At 37.0% G+C, this 21,257-nt stretch overlaps 1 protein-coding gene across 1 annotated transcript in view; it reads right to left on the bottom strand.

The window, feature by feature from the left end:
• LOC126916658 (protein Tob1-like) overlaps window positions 1-21,257 on the bottom strand; it is a 115,277-nt gene that overhangs the window by 43,581 nt on the left and 50,439 nt on the right. The window contains exon 3 of the mRNA XM_050722678.1: window positions 9,692-9,849. The gene's annotated coding sequence lies outside the window, so the exon portion shown is untranslated. The remainder of the gene's footprint in view (window positions 1-9,691; window positions 9,850-21,257) is intronic.

The following is a 21,257-nucleotide window of genomic DNA, read 5'->3' as shown; positions in this document are numbered from 1 at the left end:
TCGTCACGTAACCACAACGAAAATGTTCCACTGTATGTATGTATACACGACGTACATATATATATGCAAGACTGTTTTAAGCACGAAACGTCGCGAAGTCTCATAATTTTGATCGCACAAGCTACGGCGATAAAACAGGGCGAAATTGCCAAAGCAAACACACACAGTCGGTCGACATACGCGCGTACCACCTAGCTGAGGGTTAAAATTACGCTCTGACTACAGGTCAGGCTCGAGATTCGTTTGGCAACCCTGTCATTTTCCTCGAGAGCCCTTAACGAGTCCCGGCCCTACCTTCCTCTTCATCCCTGTCACCCTCGAAAAAAAGCAACCCCTCTTCTCGAGCCAAGGTGAAATAAAAGCTGTTACACTCGGTAACGAGCTCGGAACAAGCAATAACGTCGCATGGAAATTTATTACGGTAAACACGGACGCATCCCGAGGCCCCGTTGCTCATCGCGATCGCGCAGTAAAACGCGTTTCAAATAATTGCCCTGCTTGCCCTTTCGTACTTCTTTGCTCCCGCTGGGAAAAGACAAGAAGTAAATTTCTCTTGAAAACCTTTTCAAACTCTTTCCATACAGATTTCCTCTTCAGGATTCATTTAGATGTTTCTTTAAGTCTCATTACGTTAGGTTTCTTTTTATACTATTTGTACAATTAAGGGATTTATTAGATTTGGATTGAATGGGAAGCTTATGTGTTTTTGGAATATTAGATACAGTGGTATGACCACAGAATTGATGTATTGTAATCAATAACGTATAAACCCTGTTACTATCTACCAATATTCTAGATTGCATAGAAAGAATGATAATAATAGCGATATAATCCTTTTCCCATTTCCAATATTCAAGATAATAAATCAACTAACGATCACAACTATTACAATATATTCTACATTAATCAACATTGTGTTCCTTAAAATTCTACCTTACCCAACTCAATACCGAAACGACAACTAACCATTATCAATTTTTTAAACAATATATAGTACAATTTATCCTTGTTACAATTCTACGCATAGTAAAATCAACATGACAGCCAACGATAAATCAATAAATCCAACTAACAGCCCCTCATAGCTCGACCTATTCACTGATTATCAACTGTCCCAAGTTTCAAGTAGAAAACTACCGCCACTGATCAGACCGAGCGTTACGCGACACCGTGGTACTTCTGGTTCTACCGAAGCACTTCATAACGCATTAAGAGGCAGTTTTCTTCGTTTCATAATCGATTACGTAAAGCAACGACGAACAGTTATGGTTCCGTTTTTGCAGGGAATATTTCGTGTCCGTGGAAGGCTCGAGAAGAAATGGGTCGACGAAGTCCGTGGAAGCTGTCGAATCTCAGGTACGCTTGAAATCGATCGTTAAAAGCGAGCTCAGACGATTTTTGCCAACAATACGAGCGGCCTATAAAACCACAGCAGATACCTCTCTCCCCCGCGTTTGGCTTCGTTATATTGGATTCTGCGAATCAATAAACCTCGCTTGCGTCACGACCATGCTGATCCTAATGCAACGAGCTTGCAACGCGTGTTTCAACGCTTCTGCACAGAACAGAGAAATCTTCGATTCGTTTGTTGATTCCGCACGCTGTAAAGAATGCTTTGCCTTTATTTGTTTTTCACACAGAATTCAGGTATTAATAATGGAAATTGTAATTCTTCCATCATCGTGCTTCTTTCTATCAAATTTGGGTATTGCATTGAACAAAATATTTTAAGTATATTCTGAAATGTTTCTAAGAGAATAGCGCTCGTTGTGTATAAGTTGCTAATAACAGTAGGTAGAAATGCCACTCGTTAAAACGAATAATGATGCACGTGTAAATTAAGATAATACATATCGTACTTGTTACTAAATAACGAACAAAATGTTTACTCATATTGGAAACAAAATAACTTTTATCGTATTATAGCTATGTTTAAAATGTATTAGTGTAGATAGTGTAACTAAGAAAGGTCAATGATGTATTAAATAAAAATTTGCAATTTTCGACTGTTTTATGTTTTAAACTGTAAGGCATTTCTTAGGAAACGTCTTTTTTTGAAATTATTTATAATTATCCGGAAATTTTCTTATTTTCCTTAACGATGAAGTTTTCTTATTAGGAGAATCGACGAGAAAGCAACGCGTAAACACAACTTTCTATTTTTAAAACACGTGTTGTTTCAGACGTTTGGTTGAATTTGTTCAGTCATTCCCGTCATAGGAATAATATTTGTTGATTTCGTGCGAAAACGTTGAAGCTTCCATGAAATAAACAAGTGTTTGTAAAATAATTTGAACTGTTATCCCATCGATGAAGAATTAAACGGTGATTACCATGGCAAAAATTAAATCTCTGCTCCTGTATGACATCAGGAAATTTCAACTGTGAACAAAGTTCACAACGAGCCACCGGCAATATTTAAGGATTGCAACCTTTCGTCGTGAGGAAGCAAAGCTGAGAAAAACGATATGTCAAACAGAGTTCACGGATGATCACTAAAAAGAGAACACTTGTTAAATGTCACTGCTTTCACCGTCAGCTTTATAATCATACTTAATGATACGATGAATAATGACTTTCCCTCTTACCATTTTCCTTACATTACCTACAAAAAGATCATTACTTTTATTATATCACCTTAAGAATTAAAATTCTACAACTACATACAATCTCTAACATCGTGTGACTTGGAAATTATGTACACGTGTATCTATATTTTTTTTTATCTATATTTTTACATTCTATTTTATATCTTATTCGTGTATTCTAATAATTTAATGGTATATAAACGAATTAAAGGCGAAATTTAAACGATGTTTCCATGCCAGAAATTTACCAGGAATCTCGTAAACAACAAAGCGCTACCCATCTCAATCGAAATAAAGAGTAACGCAGTACACTATAAATATTTTCCCGGGGTTAAAGATCTAAAGTTTCTAAATCTTTACGTGTATTTACTTCCTTAATTTCCATTCTTTCTAAAATTCTCAGAAACTACTAACAATCACAGAATTTTTCAAAGAAACTCAAAAGATGTTTACGTAAGTACTTGCAATTTGTCATTCGTAATCCTTTCATGCAGTTAGTTTTGCCTAAAAGGAAGAGCAAAGTTACCCAAAACTGGCAGAATCTACGAAACATATTTCCAGAGATGTTTACCTACGTCTAATTTCCTATTCAGAGTCCATTCACGTTTCGGTTTTTTTCATAAAAACGGAAACCAACGAGGCCTTCATGGACCAACCGAAAAGCGATTTATTAGCAGAACGGCGTTACGCGTTCGGAATGGAACAACGACCAACAATGGCGCGTCTCGCATTCGACTTTCAGCGCTATTCTTGGCCAACCCGGGAGGCGATCCTGAAGTTGATGGATCGGTTGGTGACGCGCGAAAAGCGATCGTGCTTCCGCGAACTTCGTTCTCCTTCGACGTTCAAAGCAAGACGTATCGCGGCTGGAAAGGAGTGATTGCCAGAACTCTTCGTGAATTAACAAATCCAAGCTTGTAGATCAGATTAACGGCTCGAAAAGCTCGAGCTTTCTCTTTTTTCTTGCTGGGACGTCGTGGAAAATCGTTTACTATTTTTTGTTTGATTTTATTAAACAGAGAATCACATGGTTTCTAATTTTAACGCGCCGAAGAAAAGTATACCGACGAGTCGGATAAATTGTCGAGAAATCTCTTTTTCTTTCTTTATTATCATCTTAGAAATTGAGATTATTTCAGTCGTTTTTCTTGAAAATTATTAATGAAAACGACATGACATATAAATGACTATAAATTATTCGTTTAGAATAAACTGGAGATTTAATATCACGTTACTATTCTAGTTGCGACGTATTGCATACATAAATTATGTTAATTAAAAATCATTAATTTTTCCTTCTGAAATTTTTCTCATGAGATTTTCCTTGCGAGTTCTCCTTCGCACTATGACGGATAAAAGAAATACATTTACATTGTATAACGTCCTTTTTCATATGTAGAAATAGCATCGAAAAAATAACAAAATAGGCAAGGTATAATATACAATAACTAGGTATCTACATTATATTATAAATGCCTACGAACATTTTATATTACCATGTATTACATGACAGTATACTTATCAAGTCGTATCACTTGTTTGAATTTAGCAAAGCAAAATTAAAAAGAACAATTTGAAATAGCCCTTAATTTCTACATTATTCGCAAAATACAAATAACCTATTACATTCTATTATATCTATATACACCTAACTAACTTTACAGAAAAACACATTACAACAGAAAATAACTTTACTCGTTTCTTCTATCCATCACATTGTTTTCTTAAGACTTTTTCACTCCGTTCCTCGAAACAAAAAAAGAAAGAATGCAGGAATAATTATCAGACTTTCGCTTGTGGATTCAACATAGAAAATCAGTTTCCTCCTTACAGGGATCCAGGCTTTTTACATGGAGCAAAAAACGTGAGAAATTGCACCGGAGCGTGCAAATAGTAGCCGATTCTCAGCTTGGACTAAAAGCAGACGCTGATTTACAAGGCCAATAGCGTTTATCGCGTCTAGCGAAGTCTGTAAAACAAAGCGGAGGTCCGAGACCCTTTTAAGGGACGATAGACACGCTGTTTCTCACCCTATTTCGTTCAAGAGAGAATGCGAAAGAAGTGGAAGCGATGAAAATTCGACTTTTCTCTCACTCCCTGGTAAAACGTGTCTACACGCATTGCTTGATGGCCTAGTAAAGGCCGAATGTGTCAGGAAAATTTATTTCGATCACGAGGGTGGATGAATTGTAGCGTCAGCGAGAACTCGTCTCGTGTTACTCCCTTCTCTGCCTGTAGAATTTGTGTTCCACGTTTCCAGCTTTCTCCGCGTTCGTTTTTCCGCGAATTTCCCGATGAATATATATGTATACACGCGTGGCCTCTATAGTGCAAAAAGAGCTCGTCGAGATTGAATTCGCATTATAGTGGAGATCGGTCGAAAGCGTAAAATGCAATTTCCCTGAAAGTGCTTCATAAATGTTGCAATTTATTTCTGTTAATTGGTACGGGAATGAGAACGCGTGAATCAATGGAATAAAAGGGACTAAGGTTGAAATACTGAATCTCTAAATCTGAAACTTAACATTCCACAATTCAAGTCCTAATTCATCGCTTCTATATTTTCTCAGAATCCTGTCATATTCAAATCTCAAAATCTTATATATAATTATACATGCATACAATAATATATTATATATACCTATATAAACTTCTACTTCGAACACCTAGTCCATCAGTTATTAAAAAAATTGTCAAAGTAATACTATTGTACATATCGCGATTAATCAGAACAAAACGCATTAATTTTCAATAATCGTTGTTTCAACACTGTGGTAATGAAGAGACGACGAATCGTCACGTAATAATTGGCAGAGGACACTAATTCCGAGGACAAGCACGATTGATTTTATACTCAACTAAACTCATCTACGCTCCGTGTGCGCACCTGACCAATCTCCTTTTTTCATCATGGCGACGTTTAATCTCGTCTTTTCCCGTCGTAGAGAAACGTAGCTACCGGAATTTATTGCCAGTACGAATTCTCAGCCTTCAATATCAGCATATTAATTTTCGGCTGGCGCACGAGAGACGTTCGATCGCTTTGTTAATTATTAGCCGATTTTTAATCGTCTCGAGGTTAAGACCTGCAGAAATTCATGCCGACATAACGATGTGAAGTACTGTAAGAATTTTAGAAATATTGTGATGATCCACGCAAAATTCTCATTAGATAAATGGTTTACGCTAATTATACGTACTTAAAAATAATATGTCAAACGATCGATATTTCGTTCGACCTCGTTGTAGTCCTAGAACTTGTATGTTCCAATCTCGCTCTTCTCTCAATACATAGAAACACTTAACTTTTTAAAGAAAAATTTATCATAAAATTTAAAAAAGGAGATCGTGCGCGTTAACAACGATGCTTTCAGCGACGATAAGATTGAAAGTGCAAAATTCAAGTATCACGAAGCCATTGATGCTTTCAGAAACGAACTGCTTTTAACCTACAAGAAAAATTATCTTTTTTACGAATTACTAAGAAAAACATAATGTACTAAAATTTCAAACCAGTTTTATCAAAGATCGATAGGTGTATTTACCGTTTAGTTGATGAATAATTTACTAGAGTACAATGTTACGTATATAGAGTCAACAAGAAATAAACTTGACTTTTAACCTTTAACGAAAAGTTTTTCTCGAAAGGGTGACAACAATATTCGAACGAGCTTTTGTTTTTTCGTGGATACAAACGAGAGAAGGGAGGGGAGATAGAGACAGGGATGAGATGAGAGTTCCGGTGACCAGGTCTGACTAACATGTTTTTGCGCAGACCTCGAAAGCTTTATTTGCCGAGCGAGATTTTCCAATTAAACCGTGATTAATCCGCGCGACGAATGCTTAGGGCCGAATGTTTACGGCTCAGGGGAAATAAGTTGCTGGTATACAGAGCGTGGAAAATCGATACACACAGTGAGGGCAGGGTGTAGCGGGTAGGGTTTGGGTGCAGAGGAATCGACGATAATCCGATTTCGATGGACGGCACGAGTTGGATAATTCGTTTGCCTCGTGCCACTCCAAATAGAGAAAGAGAGATAGGGAGGTAGTGAAAGAGAGAAAGAGAGATAGAGGGATAGAGAAAGAGAGGTAGAGAAATAGAAAAAGAGGAGAAAAATGAGTGTGTTCTATCTTCGTCTCCATCCTGCTTTTCTGTATTTCTATCTCTGTTATCGATGGAACTATTGAATTCCGTTTTCCTCGACTCGCGTGACTCGAATCGCGAAAAAATTCGAACTGCGTAGAGAGGAAAAGCGCTTCGCGATCGTTCGAAATGACTTTACATTCCATGAAATAGTTCGAGGATAAAATTCTTCGATCGAATAGTTTCGTCGTTGCGATTTTTATTAGTTACTTCTTATTGGGTCTTCCGATTATCTTAACTTGGGGATTTACTTAGTCGCGATAGTTGGGAAAATAGAGAAATTGTGTTTGTGGGGAAACTGATATACGATCATAGGTACTGTATAAAAACATGATTCTAAAGGAGAAATATGTAATGAACGATGTTAAACGATGGATATAATACTAGAATTACATTACATATAGCAAAATGTAACATGTAAAACAGCGTTGTTAAGTTAAAAACAGTCATTTGTATGAGCTACATAACATCCTCAAACTGGTTGCTTCATTTGCATAATGTATAAAACATTTCGCAGCGTATTTTACGAGCGAATAAAGATGTTTAAGTTGGCGATTCTTTAATTATTAAACAGTGTCTCCAAGAACTAGAAATTATTTTGCAATGTTTCCCTTGCGTAAAGAAAGAAGCGAAAGATCACCTATACCCAAACGATGTTGTCACTCTCACGAAATTAATATATTCAATTCTTCATTCATGGATCATTCAAAGTATTAATTTCATTATATGAGAATAATACTACTAATAATAATGAGAATTATATATATTCTAATTTACAAATTGTATTCAATGATTTAATCATTTTGAGTATCAACCTTACAAATACTATGAGCAGTAAAAATTTAAAAAACGATTATAATGTACTTATAAATTACTGGATTATTACTTTAATTACACCTTCTATTATAATAAATAACTAAAAATGAGTAATAGAAACCATCGCTTAAACGAAAACAAAAGCTTTCTGCTTTTACGTTTTATTATAATCCAACAGGCAATTTCAATCAATTAATTCGTCAAACGCGAGTCGCTGACGCGATACGCCATCTCGTATAGCCAGCGGCGACCTTGCTATTATTGTCACACTATTTTCATAAGCAGCTCGGGCAAATCTGACGTAAATAAATGCGTAAATACCCCTATATCGCATTTTCGCCCATTAATTAATTAACGCACCTAATCTGCTAATTTGTTTGACACACATACACATATACGACTCCTAAGCGCGAATGGAAATCGCCATTTCCGCAGTAGGAAAAGCATGTTCCAGACAGCGTTACGACCTCAACGTAATTTGTCGTAATAGGCATGTTTGTTTGATGTAATACCAAGAGACTGAGTCATTACGATCGTTCCAGATCGCGAGCGACCTTGAAGAAAAGCGAAACGCCTCGCATCGGCTGGCAACGAATACAATTTCTAGATCGATTTGTCGAACCAATGTTATTATTTACCTTTTAAAGGAAGTTGCATTGCAACGGACAATTCGGGTTGTCGTCACGATATTCTCACACTATAACTCTACTTTTAGCGTAGAAGCACAACTTTGGTATCTACTCGATCGATAATCTTATTTGTTAATGTACCAATGAACTAAATATCCTACTCTCCAATCGTATATGAATGACATTTTTAAAACGATTTTACAGTCAGTTATAGAAGTCTATACACTTATATTTAATGAATTCTTTGTACACGTATTATTTACCGAAAGAAATTAGAAACGTATTTGGACACTTACAGAAATGTTTTACTAGTGCATATTATGCGTCTTATATAAAACATTTTAAGATTTCAGTAGCATTATGTATAATGGAACACGTTTATTATATTAATAAAATTTGAAACAAATGGGAAATATACGTACGTATACATAGAAGAATATAACCATAGCATTTGAACGGTCAGTTATTTATTATACTAGTAAACTAAAAAATATTTACTGAGATCGCTCTTGGCACTAATCATATACTGAAGACTGTTATGCATGTTGCACAGTACGTTTTTAACTAAATATATATTTACAGCAAATATTTTGCAACTTTTATATGCACTTCTAGATTCGTTTCAAATTTTACAAATAGAATCATGATAGTCATGTCTTATTATAATGTTGATAAAACTTTAGAAAGTTTAGTATGACGCATGTAGTATATTCATCAAAATTTGTTTTGTTAATATTTTTTGTGTTTTGAATATTTTCATGTATCACTGTACGTATAGTCTATATGAGCTCCTTAAATGTCAAATCGATCAACTCGTTCTTATTTCTTTAATTTCATTACATAAATACACGATTAATATACAATTTTTGAGAAACAAATGGCTAATTTTCGTAAGTTGAGATAAATTTAAAAAGCAATGTTTGTAAGTTCATCAATGTCTTTTGAACGGCTCATGTAACATATAACAAAGTCTCTAAGTCCGATTAATATAAAATATGGTACAAAAAGATTTTTAGAACTAACCTCCTAATTAAAGAGTGTAAGCAGGCTTTTCTAAGACACTACACATCACTGTCACCTTTTTTATTAATTTAAGAAATAAAGAAATAAAGACTGAGAAATAAAGATCGTAAAATCGAAGCTAAACATACATATATTTTAGTGTCATCTTAGACGGTGATTGGTCAAAGTAGTTAGTTCGATATATCGAGCGTTGTGGCGGTTGCGATAATCGAAGGATCAAAGGCGCGATTACTGCGCCACAGACGCGGCAGAAATGCTCTTGAACCGTTACGAAGTGGAATCGTGCTCCGATCGCGTGACACATTACGGAATTCGCACCGTGACGGGTTCCGCGCATAAATTATCTGACCGTGTGACGCGTGTGTACACAGAGAGTGGAAAAAAGAAAAAAGAAGCAGAGTGGCGAGCTCACGCGAGTTACGGTTCCGTTTCGCGATCATGATCAAGAAACGTCTAGAGTTGTCTCGAATGAAGAAGAGTTTGATACTCACGTGTCTTTGTCGGGTCAGCGAACACTATTCTCGTCCCTCGAATGAAGCACGAAAGTACGAAATGACGTCAGTGGAAGATCACTAGTTCCGTAATACCCTCGGAATATCCTCCTCGTTGCGTATCCACAGTCCTCTCCTCACTGTGCTCCTGCGTTCTCCTACAAGGTACGATCACGAAATATTGCTTGCTGTCACACTGCTTTACAGATCGTGTAGCTCCAAAAGATAGAACAAGCTGTCACTCGCGCAATTGATTCTCACTTTTGGTGAAACGATGTTACGTTGGGAAATAAGGTTATGGTACACGACCGTTTCGTATCGCTACACGGGTTACGTATAAAAGTAAAAAAAAGAAAGACACGGAGATTATGGGAAGAAAGGAAAACGATCGGAGCAGTAACGATGTTACCGTACTGCTTCTCCTTTCTTCACTATCTTTTCTATCGATATTCGGTCGTGTTACTCGCTGCAACGACGTTCGCGGTGTGTGTCGTGTCAGTTCTCGAACGCAGCACTGAGGAAAGAACTCGTCCTTTGCGCGCGCGCGTTACTGTACGCGCGTATATCTATATACATATATGTATATAGAGATAGATATAGATATTATAGACAACACGCGTGCCCCTGTAATGTCCTTCGTTCCGTTTTTCTTTTCCTTCTTTTCTTCGATCAGAGCAGTTATCGTTCCGCGATTCCACACGAACAGTCACTCGCGAGTGCCGCTGCGAGACTGGAACGCGGGGAAACATGTGCGGCCTCTTACATACCGCTGTAGACGAAGGGGGAGTCGGGGAGGGGAGTAGGGGGAGCCACCAACGAACGAGACGAGTGGTGGGAGACGATCCCACTCCTCGAACAACGAGTGGGGTAACTGGCAAGGACGCGAGACCTCGACATGTCGCGGTCGCTCGACGTACTACTTTTTTCCTACACTCATGCTTGCTTTCCTCCCGATCACATTGATAAGGGAAGTTATCGGGTGCCGCCTGAAATTGGATAACCGAAAAAAAGAAAGGAGGTTGTCCCATTTGGGGCGCGTTTCTGATCTGTGCAAACGTATACGAAAATTATTGCAAACGCTAAAGATAGTAAAAGAAGTAAGGTGAGAGCTTGTTCCTTTTGGAGCTGGTTAACTATATTTAGAGCCACGTTTTCTATCCGTTGTTGAAATGTATCTAGCAAAATAGAGTAATACCTATGTATAATGTCTACTATTAGATGAAAATTAGCTTTTCTGTTATCTACTCGTAAATATAAATTAATAGCAATTTTTAATTATCGCTACTGTCTTTCGTACTTAAACCTTTTCGTAATCTCGTCGATATCCATAAATCTATTACACGAGCTCTAAACGAACCTAGTTTACTTATCTGTCATTAACGATGCACGGGATCACGAAAGATTTAAGAGGTTAATGTCATTTAACCAATTTATTTTCACTAAACTCTTCGTGAAGATAAGGGACCTAAATCTTCCAAATTTCCTCATGTATATGAGATATTAAATATATCGCTCGGCCAAAGAGAGATGTTCACGAAGGAATACTTCGATCTGGGAGTATCATTTAATCGTGTCTAGATAGGAAGACCTTGATTCACTTACGCGTAAGCACGAACCGACAAACCGAACGTGCAGGAAGCCCGCTATCTAAAGACAATCGCGACAAATCGCAAGGTAGATTTGTATCGCAACTTCCGCGATGAGGTAAGACCGGCGAGACGTAATCGCGATTATAAAGTCGTGTCGGTAGTCGGCCATGGCTCGGGGAGGAATCCATTTTTCTCTCCGCGTAACGCAGAAGAGAAGTTTCGCCGGATGATTGCGATGCAAGTTATTGTAAATCACTCATAAGGATTGGACAATCGCTTCTCGATTTGACACGTTCGCTTGCATGGTCATTGTTGCGCGTGTTTGAACTTTTATTCATTTTAATTTTACACTTTATTACAGTTATCTGATGGAATGTTCGATAGCGAGTAAATAGTATTTTGAATTAATTATCTCAAATCAGTATCCGTTGTTTGCGACAACTGCGTCGTTTTTTATGTACAGATGTTATTGAATTGATTAACGGTTAGATTTAAGACAAGTGGAGTCTAGATTATTTAGTTACAATATTCTGGAGATTACAATCGGTCGATCGTAAAGGTATTGAGGCGATAGACATTCGATATGTGGGTCAGAGAACAATATTTGAAATCAAAGAAACAGGTTACATAATGAATAAATTCAAGAGAGTAATGGTAGAATAGGTTACATAAGTTTGCAATAAAAATATCAAAGTTGCGTGTTAAGGTAGCGAAAAAGAAAAGTGGTTTTGTGAGTTTCCAGAAACATTCATAAAACCGGTAGTTGGTAATATGTAACAGTAAAAGTAGCTAATCTCCTTCAGAAACAGGACACACAATTTGGTTACTCCATTGAATGAATCATACTTGACTCACAAAAACGGTGACCCCTACAACTAAGGATATTTGACTCATTCTTCAGAATCTTCTAGAAACTCTACTCTCTATTTAAATACTATTTCGCATCACTTATACCTCAAAATGTTTCACATTTCAAATTGTGACAAATTATTGCAACAAAATGATACACAAAGATTCATCAGTGAAGTTCTACGTAATCCCGAAATCTGATAATTTACTTTCGCCAGCGTCAAATTTGAACATTCTGAACGACAAGAAGATGTTTGCTACTCGCAGCGTGTATTTATATCAAAAGCCCAGTGTAACGTTTTTAAAGAATGCTCCCTTTGTATTTGCCATTCGTGGTATAGAATAAAATGTGTCACGCATACACGAACAGGGATGATAGAAGGAGCACGCACGAGCGCACCCTTCGTACAAGGCTCGGGCACGTGGAAAGTTCAACAGGAAGGAAACATCAGAAACGCACACCACACACACACCCTTCATCTCTCCATTTCACTTTTCCTTTCACGCGTGCCTTTTAAAGGTCCCATGGAAAGCAGCACGCGCTCAGTAAATAAAGGCCAGGGCACATTGCACTGTTCGTCGACTCGTTTCTGCAGCGTTTAAGGACTCTCCACGGCTATCTGCGGCGTTATCTGCGGTTTCTACTGCCTTCTCGCCCGCCCATCAGCTAGCCACCCCTTATATCTTCCTCTTTCTTCTACCAGGTTACCCCTCAACCACCCTTTCTCAGTTCCGTGCTCCATTGAATTCGATTTAGTTTCTTCTCCGGCACTATCGATCGGTGCCGCATATTTGTTCTTTTTTCTTATCGTTTATCCCGTTTCTCTTATCAATTTTTCTCTAGAAACCCCTTCTTCCATCCGGCGTACCGCTGACTGCGAAAGGCACCCCCGCTCGATCCAGTTACACCCTCGTTTGCACATCCGTACGGTCCTAGCCCCTGTTGACTTTCCTTTTAGCTGTATTTACGGATCCCTTACTTGTTTCTCCCGCTGCTCGATATAATTTTATTTGCAACCACTCTCACCGTGTTTGCGATCCCTGCCTTGCCAAGTATCTGGTGCGAATCACCGGTATCCTCTAAATCACTCTCCTTCCATGTTTCTTCCTTCGCTACAAGATTCGTTTTATTTGCTAGTTTTTGAAAGATCGAGAAGGTGAGAACCGTATTGGAGAGAATGCTTTTTCAGTTTCAATGTCAGAGCCAGTGTAGTAAAACACGGTTTATAATTTTGGGAATGGAGGATTTCATTTGTAGCTTTTCCGACGAATAATTCGTATATAAAGGCTAAGGTACTATATATGTTACATATGTAGTATTGTTAGTTATTGGGATAAGTTATACGGACGTACTTCTTAATCAAAAGCATCGCCAAAAGAATAATATTATTGTGGACGCGTCATTGGTAGAGCTTGGTGATGGCTTATCAAAAACAGTGTTCGTATAATCCATCAATTTTAGTTTAGAATGAAAATAGCAGAGGAAGATTTACACAAGCGATTAAAGTATCCAATTGTTAACATATCAGACATGAATTTTAGTCTATCATCATTTTCCACTTGAAACAGTGATTTCAGAACGATTAACTTTTTCAGGTCCGCTTGAAAAAATATTTCCTCTCCATACATTTATCGCTAATTACTTACTTTTACCTTTGATTGAATGAATCCCTTAAACATTAACCACAAAGATCCATTGTACAGAAATGGTCAAAAAGAAGAGAGAAGAACAGTATTAGATAAGATGTTAATTAGATAATCTGCCTTGTACCAGTTGCATATCGACTCACAGAAACTTGAATATCCCTGCCCCTTAATCACTAACCCCTGCATTAGGAGATAATTCTCACCGATTTTCTTTTATGAGGTAAACCAGTGGTTCAACCACCATCAAAATTGATCCGCCATTCCCCAAGCGGACGTAGTTAAATATACGACAGCCAGGTTGTTTTTTATAGCTTCATATTTTAACCTTTCCTCGGGCATACTCCCCCTTCCCTGTGTGCCTTCCTTCCGGTTTCTATGGCAGTTTCCACGCTCGGGACGCTCTCGCTCGGTTTTCCTTTCCTTTGTTGCATCAGTAAACAGGTTAGCCAATTTTTCTGACGCAGGAAGCAGGAACGTGAGAGAAGCACTGGTATAAGAATGTATAGCAGGAGGAAAGAAGGCGAGCAGTTGCTTTAGATGTGCAACATTGTACGTACTACACGCTCTAGCGTGCACCGGCGTACAATACACATGTACCCGTCGCGCATATTGTTCGAGCAGGTTTTTCGACCGAGATTAAGAGCGAGCATGTAGCTCGCGACTCTGTCCGGTCTAAGTATGCCAAGGATTACCGGTATGAACTTTTACGTTACAGCCCGCGAACGCAATAATCCAATAATACGTGCCGCGAACAGGAAACCAACCGTACAGTCTTACGCTGATACTACCCATGGTGACAGATTAACAGGGTGCAGTCCTCAGGACTTGGCCTCCTGGTAACAAGAAATGTATAGTGTTTCAAGAATTAGAGGCTCGTTTTTTCTCAACGAATTCGACTTTGGAACAATTTTTGGAATTATCGGATGTTTTGTCAAATTTTTGACCAGCCTACTGGTATTGTGTATGTGTAAATAATTTGGTATTATTCGTTAGTATACTGCGGATAATTTAAGCAAATAAGAAAAAGATTCGTATATTTACTTTCTTATTATAAACTGCAACGATAAAAGCATTTTCAGCAAGGAGATATTCATACAATTTTATAAATATTCGTACGAATTTTAATTTACATCGGTGTAGAATATACATATTTAGCAGGATGTTTGGAGGAAAATAACTTCAACAGTTTTGAATAAAATCCCTTCGGTTTGCCAATCAGTTGTAATAAAATGATTGAATAACGAGATTAGTCGATTACGATTGTAAATGAATTAATTGCAAATAACATACATAATTGCATTTCCTACAGATGTAACTGCGGACCACCGGTTTGAGTAACGTATAGCATCGCGATACGATCTGAGCAAACATTAGCTGGTTGCGAGACGAGCAACGGAAAAGTTCGTTTCCTTGATGCAACCGCGTTGTGCGTGAAAGAAACGGAAATAATTCGTTCTCCGATTGCCACGATTATTTTCACCTTGAACACGTCCAGCAATTAATCTGCGAGCGTTACAAGCACTTAACTTGTGATCACGTAGAAATCGATCCACTGATGAATAAATACGAACGAGATAACTATTAAGCATCATAATCAAGCTATAGTTTATCATAATTTCTTGAGGTTTCATATAATTGTATAATTGATAATGGGGGAATAACAAAATTAATCCTTCGAATTATTTTCCATAGCCACGATATTAAAAAACGAATTAAGGTGGAATGTTAATTCAGAAATGTAATTTGATGACATAAGTTGATCGTAAATGACAAGTCAACTATTCTCGTCACTCGTCATAAAAAGGAGAGAAAATAATTAACGAATTAATTGACAGTGTTAAAGAAGGAGGAAAGAAAGAAAAACACAGAAAAGATAGAAAAAGACAAGAAGCAGGAAGAACAGTTGTACGCTTCCACGTAACTAAAGTTAGAGGAAATTAATCGTTCTTGGACGTATGTAATCGTTCGCGTAAAAATTTATGCAACTTCAGTACGCCGGTGAATCGTGACTTGATTAATAGCCACCGATAACCGGGCCGATAATCGTGTTTGTCTTTTATACGAAGGCGCCAGGCTGCTAGCCAGTTTCTATTTTCCAGAGGTAAGCTTTTCGTGGTCACGGCCAACCAGTTGAAAATACTCGTATTAGTATTCGCTCGCTTGTTCGCTCGTTCGTCGTTATTTTGCGTAACAAGCTAACGTTCTTCCAGCACCGTTTTACGACTGACCTCGTGGCACGTGTATGAACAGAATTGAACTATATAGTGAGATATTGCGATCGAGCCGTAAAACTTCCTACCAAGCGATACGAATTCTATTTTCCATCTTAATTTCCGTTTTCTACATACGGTTATCTGGCTTAATCGAGATTAATGGACTTATCGAAGCAGTTCATTTATTACATATTATAATTTTATTTTGTGAAATACGATTACAGGAGAAGTAATACAGAATTGTATGATAATCCGCGGCGATGATTTGTGACCAGTTTTCCTTAGCAAAGTCTTATTTGCGAGGTTTTCTAGATTCGTGAAATGAAATATTTCTTGAAGAGAGATATTTCTGTTCCTTCAAAGAAATCAAAAATAATGGGAAATGTTTTGTAGAAGTCTCTTCATTCATTTACAATATCGTGCTGGCTAGATCAATAAAAATACGGAAATCTGGATATTATAAATAATATCCATATAACAATATAATAATATATAATGTATAATATTAAAATGTATATAATTAGACAATAAAATAGGTGCAAGTAATTCTGACAAACGAACTGAAATTATTTCTTCTTCGTATATTTCAGACGTATTGTTAACTATTGTTAATTATTGTTAATGCAGTGTATTCATTGAATATTTAAGTCATAATATTTTGTTCCAAAATACGACAATATCAGTTTACATAAAAACAATACATATTTTAGTAAATTGGTAAAACAAAATGCTCCTATTTATATGCTGGCCACTGTACATGCTAATTTTTGTTTTATTATTCTAACATACGCAAATTTAATATTATAAATATACTTGCTTATATTATCTGATCTAATATTTGAATAAATTTTTCCGATCTTCTCAATATTTAAAAAAAAAAAAAAAAAAAAAACAGGAACGTCTTTTCTTAGTTCACATTCATTTCAAATTGATGTTACAACAATCGATATCGAAGTTCGCCGTTCGAGCTGCGATCGTTTTCACGAAGGACAAACAATTCCTGAATATCGCGATTCGTTCCAGTGTGTCGAGGAAAAATCCACGTTCCATTCACTCTCTTTCGTTGCCGAGGAATTTGATGAAACGTACGTGTCCTTCTCAGATCTTGGCGTGCTTGCGATAAAAATACGGTTTTGTGAAAATTCGTGGCAAGAAACGACGGGAAAGACATTCCGATCGAGCGAAGTCAAATATTTGCGCGAGATGTGCGCGAGCTCAGGCGAATGCGATAACGTGAGTTCGCGCGTGCGAACATCGTATTTCCACGTGTATGCATATTCATAGTTTGCCAGGAAACGAGAATAGTGACGACCGAACCTTATTTTATAAGCAATTATTTATTTCTTTTTTTTTTTTATTTAAAGACGTCAGTATTATACGGAAGAAATCTCAATTTACTGCATCCAATTCAAATAATAATTAGCACAAATAAATTTCAATAGACTTTCCCTGTTCACAATTCTCTTTCAAGTATAATATTAACAGGATATTCCAATGTTTCTAATAATAGGAAATGTATTTAAATAGGATTTACACCAGCCAATCAATAGTTTTATATCTTGTATGCATACATATGTATGTGCACATAATATCACGAAAGTGCTCGAAAGCTTATGTAAATTTTCTGTGAATACGTTGTGTGTATTATAAATATTTTGAAATTTTATTAGCTAGTTCCAAAAGCTCAATATTGTAAGCATATTTACAGATATCATAAATATTATCCAACATTTTTTTAAAAATTTGTCGTTTGATTGACGTTTCGATCAAGTTTTCGAATCTTTCTTTGATTTCATGATAAGATTAGGTCTTTTAGCGAGTGTCATTACTGAGCCTCTATGGAACAATATCTATAATACCTTTTTTGTTTCTATGTTCACGTATGATCAATATTGTTTGACATCGCGTAAAAAGATCGATAGTGTTATTATAAAAGTAAACACTTCCACGAGGGAACGTTTCCACATGGTATTGCGGGTAAATTCTATCGAAGCACAAGTGTACAGCACAAACTCTAACATTGTTGATCGATACGCGTATCTTATCTGAAGAACTCGTTTCACTGTATCGATTCGAACGATCTAATTCGATTGACGTCTCTTCTATAGAATTTCCTATACATCGTCGAACAATGGCGTAATTGAAAACTGTATCTCGTATATCATATCTCGGACTGACATTTTTTAATCATTTCTTTATTATTGAATATTTAGTGCTTAAATAAAAATGAAAAGGTGTAGGTACGTACATCCACAACATAGTGGAAATTAAAGCCACAAGGGAATTACTAATATGAACTATTTTATTGTATTATAGATGTAAATCGAAATTTTCCAAATGATAAACTGTGGTTTTTTGAAATTGAAAAGCCATTTAAATTTTCCAAATATGAAACTGAAATTACAAGTTTGAACGAAATAGAACTAACTTTTCCAAACATAGATATGCGACTCCAAATTTCCATTCGATGGTATAAGTTACGACGTTCGCGTAGCATTCCAGCAGCATGAATTTGTCGAAATGGAAACTTGAAACGACAGGAGTGCAAAAATTCTCGCGAATGCAGAATTCAGTCATTCGTCAGCCGTTCGGGCTTTTTCACGGCGATAAGCGACGCGAAGACCGCTGGCGATAGCGCAAAGCTTTTATCAGCGACCTACACAGACCAGTCACGGCCGTGAAATTGCACATCACGAACAAAGCCATAACGTGCGCGCGCTCGCGTCAAAAAGTCCACCAGTTCCGGTTTTCCCCCGTTGAAAAACAATTTCCATTTTTCCCAGTTCCTTCGTGGCCCCTGATTTCGCTTATCGATTGGGAAATACTGCACTATGTATGTTGTAATTGCAACTAATTACGAATTCAACGAGCAAACGCCGACAAATACCCGTGAGCTATGTGCTGCTTATTTATCGAATTGCTATATAATTAATTATGATTTAAACGCTGCGTAACAAACACATGAATTGGTCATGACACGGAACATTGGGAATCAAACATGAATGTCGGTTCACATCACGAAAATGACGTTCTAACGTTACACGATATAATATTGGGACGAGATTTTGATTCGAATTTTCTATATGTTTTTTATCATTATGGTTGTGTTAGGTAAGCTAAGTTAGATTTTCTGCAATATCTTTTTTAAGAAATGAATGACTATTGTTTAAAATAATCACTCGGGTAAAATATCTGTTGGTTTCCTTGATCTGCCTAATATACTGCTTTTACGACTGCAAATTATAGTATGCACGTTGGCAGATAATGCAATGTTCTAGAAAAACGGGGAACCTACAATATGCGGTAATAAGCACTGCTTCTAATTATTAATGTGTGACTAATGTTTACTTTATGATAAAATACACACGAAATTTTCTATCACAAGTTCATAAGTCATTCTTAATACCTATGGTCAGTGATGTAATGGATGTTGATAGAAAAGGTTGTGAACTCTGTTATTTACGCTGTTGATTTCATACCGCAACCGTAATATGACAAGATCGATTTTGGGAAATTTCATTGACAGTATCGAGCTAAATAAAAGCGTGACGTACTATAAGATACTATTGCCACACCAACAGCAACGTTATTTCTCGGTCATTCGACGAGGAATGAATCGTGACCTCATCCTCTCAAGACGAAGTAATTAGTCAATACTCTATTATTCAATTCGCTCGGGTTAATCCAAATGCAGGTTAATCGAGATGTTTACACAATGGGATTAATTAATCCTCGATGGAATTATAATTAACACGCATTACAAACACTGAGATACTTTCGTTTAATGTCAAATTCACAGTTTAGCTTAGATGGAAAATTGACCGGACAAAATATCTACCAGAAGCTGAAAAAATACCAAGTAGCGAAACGAAAGAAAAAGCCAAAGTTCATATACTGTCTTAAAAATCCATCAAAATCGCCCATTTGGACATTTTCTATATATAAAAGTTCACATAATTCAGTACCATCTAATCTTAACTACAACCCTGAAAACAAGCCACAACTTAGAAATGTCGATTCTTTTTCGGTTATGATAATCTAACCTACAACCCTGAAAACAAGCCACAACTTTAGACAATACTCAAAAACAAACCAAAACTAGAAATATTAATTCTTTGAAGAAAAAAGAATTCTTTAAAATCTCACGCGAGGAAATTTATTCAGAAATTTTCCACTGACACCGAGTCCTATGACCTTATATGATCCGACTTCGAGCGATGAAGCAGCAATTTTTCATTCGAAAGCCACCACGCGTCGCATCAAAACTAATATGACGCGGCCGACGACACGTGATCAGCCAGATTAATGATCGTACGACAGCCGGTTAACTCCGTTGCGTAATTCGGTGCGGAGCACGAGCCTACCATGCCGTGCATAGTCATTCACGAAGAAGTGGTTCTGGTTTAAGGTGGATCCGCAGCGATCCGAAGCGGTGGCAGTAGCGCGCGTATGTACGCCGGTGAACCAGTTCACTCGATTTCATTCATTTGCCGGATAATCGTTGTGTTCCTGTTTGCGGCTCAGGGACGTACCGATGCACGAGTGCACGCACTCAAGGTCTCGGGTTTCGTACTCGAGAGCCGAGCTTTCGCCTACCCCGTCTCGTACTGCAGTCGCTGTTTCTACTGCTGCAGCTGCTGGCTAGTCTTTGCCATTTCTCCGTTTCTACTTGCTGTTGCTGACACGGAAAGTGGTACGAGGCGTGTGAAAGTCAGACATGACGCGATGCTGTTCCGTTAGAACGCACAGATTCGAAGGAACTGAAGAAGATGTCTTTCTTCTTTCTAATGCTTTCGTGATTCCTTTCGACTTTATAGAAGGCACTTAAAAGTCTAGCGAGTCGACTTTTGATTAATTTTTCAATTTTAGTATGTGTGTCCTTTTGCACAATTGACACATTAGTAGAATATTGTTAATAATATTTTATGCAATTTTCTTATTAAAAAGTAGAAAGTTAGAAAAGGTTTAGATATCATTAACCTGAGCTGTATAAATAGGTTATGAATATTTATAGTCTAATTTTAGACTGAGAATGATTAAGCAAATATATATTTTTCTAGATACTGAGAAGAAACTGAAGTTAAATGAAATATTTCCTGAACATAATGTATGTTTCACGCTTGATTTTATATATTTTTTCGTCTATATCTACTCTTGAACATTTTTAAATATTTACTTCGCATTTATACGTCTCAAATAAATAACAAGTTTGTTCGTGTAATAATAATTGATAAACTGACTATGATAAACAGGTTCTAAACCAAGTAA

The sequence above is a fragment of the Bombus affinis genome, chromosome 5, assembly GCF_024516045.1.
Source record: "Bombus affinis isolate iyBomAffi1 chromosome 5, iyBomAffi1.2, whole genome shotgun sequence".
NCBI classification, from domain to species: domain Eukaryota; kingdom Metazoa; phylum Arthropoda; class Insecta; order Hymenoptera; family Apidae; genus Bombus; species Bombus affinis.
This window is presented reverse-complemented; position numbering and strand designations above follow the sequence as displayed.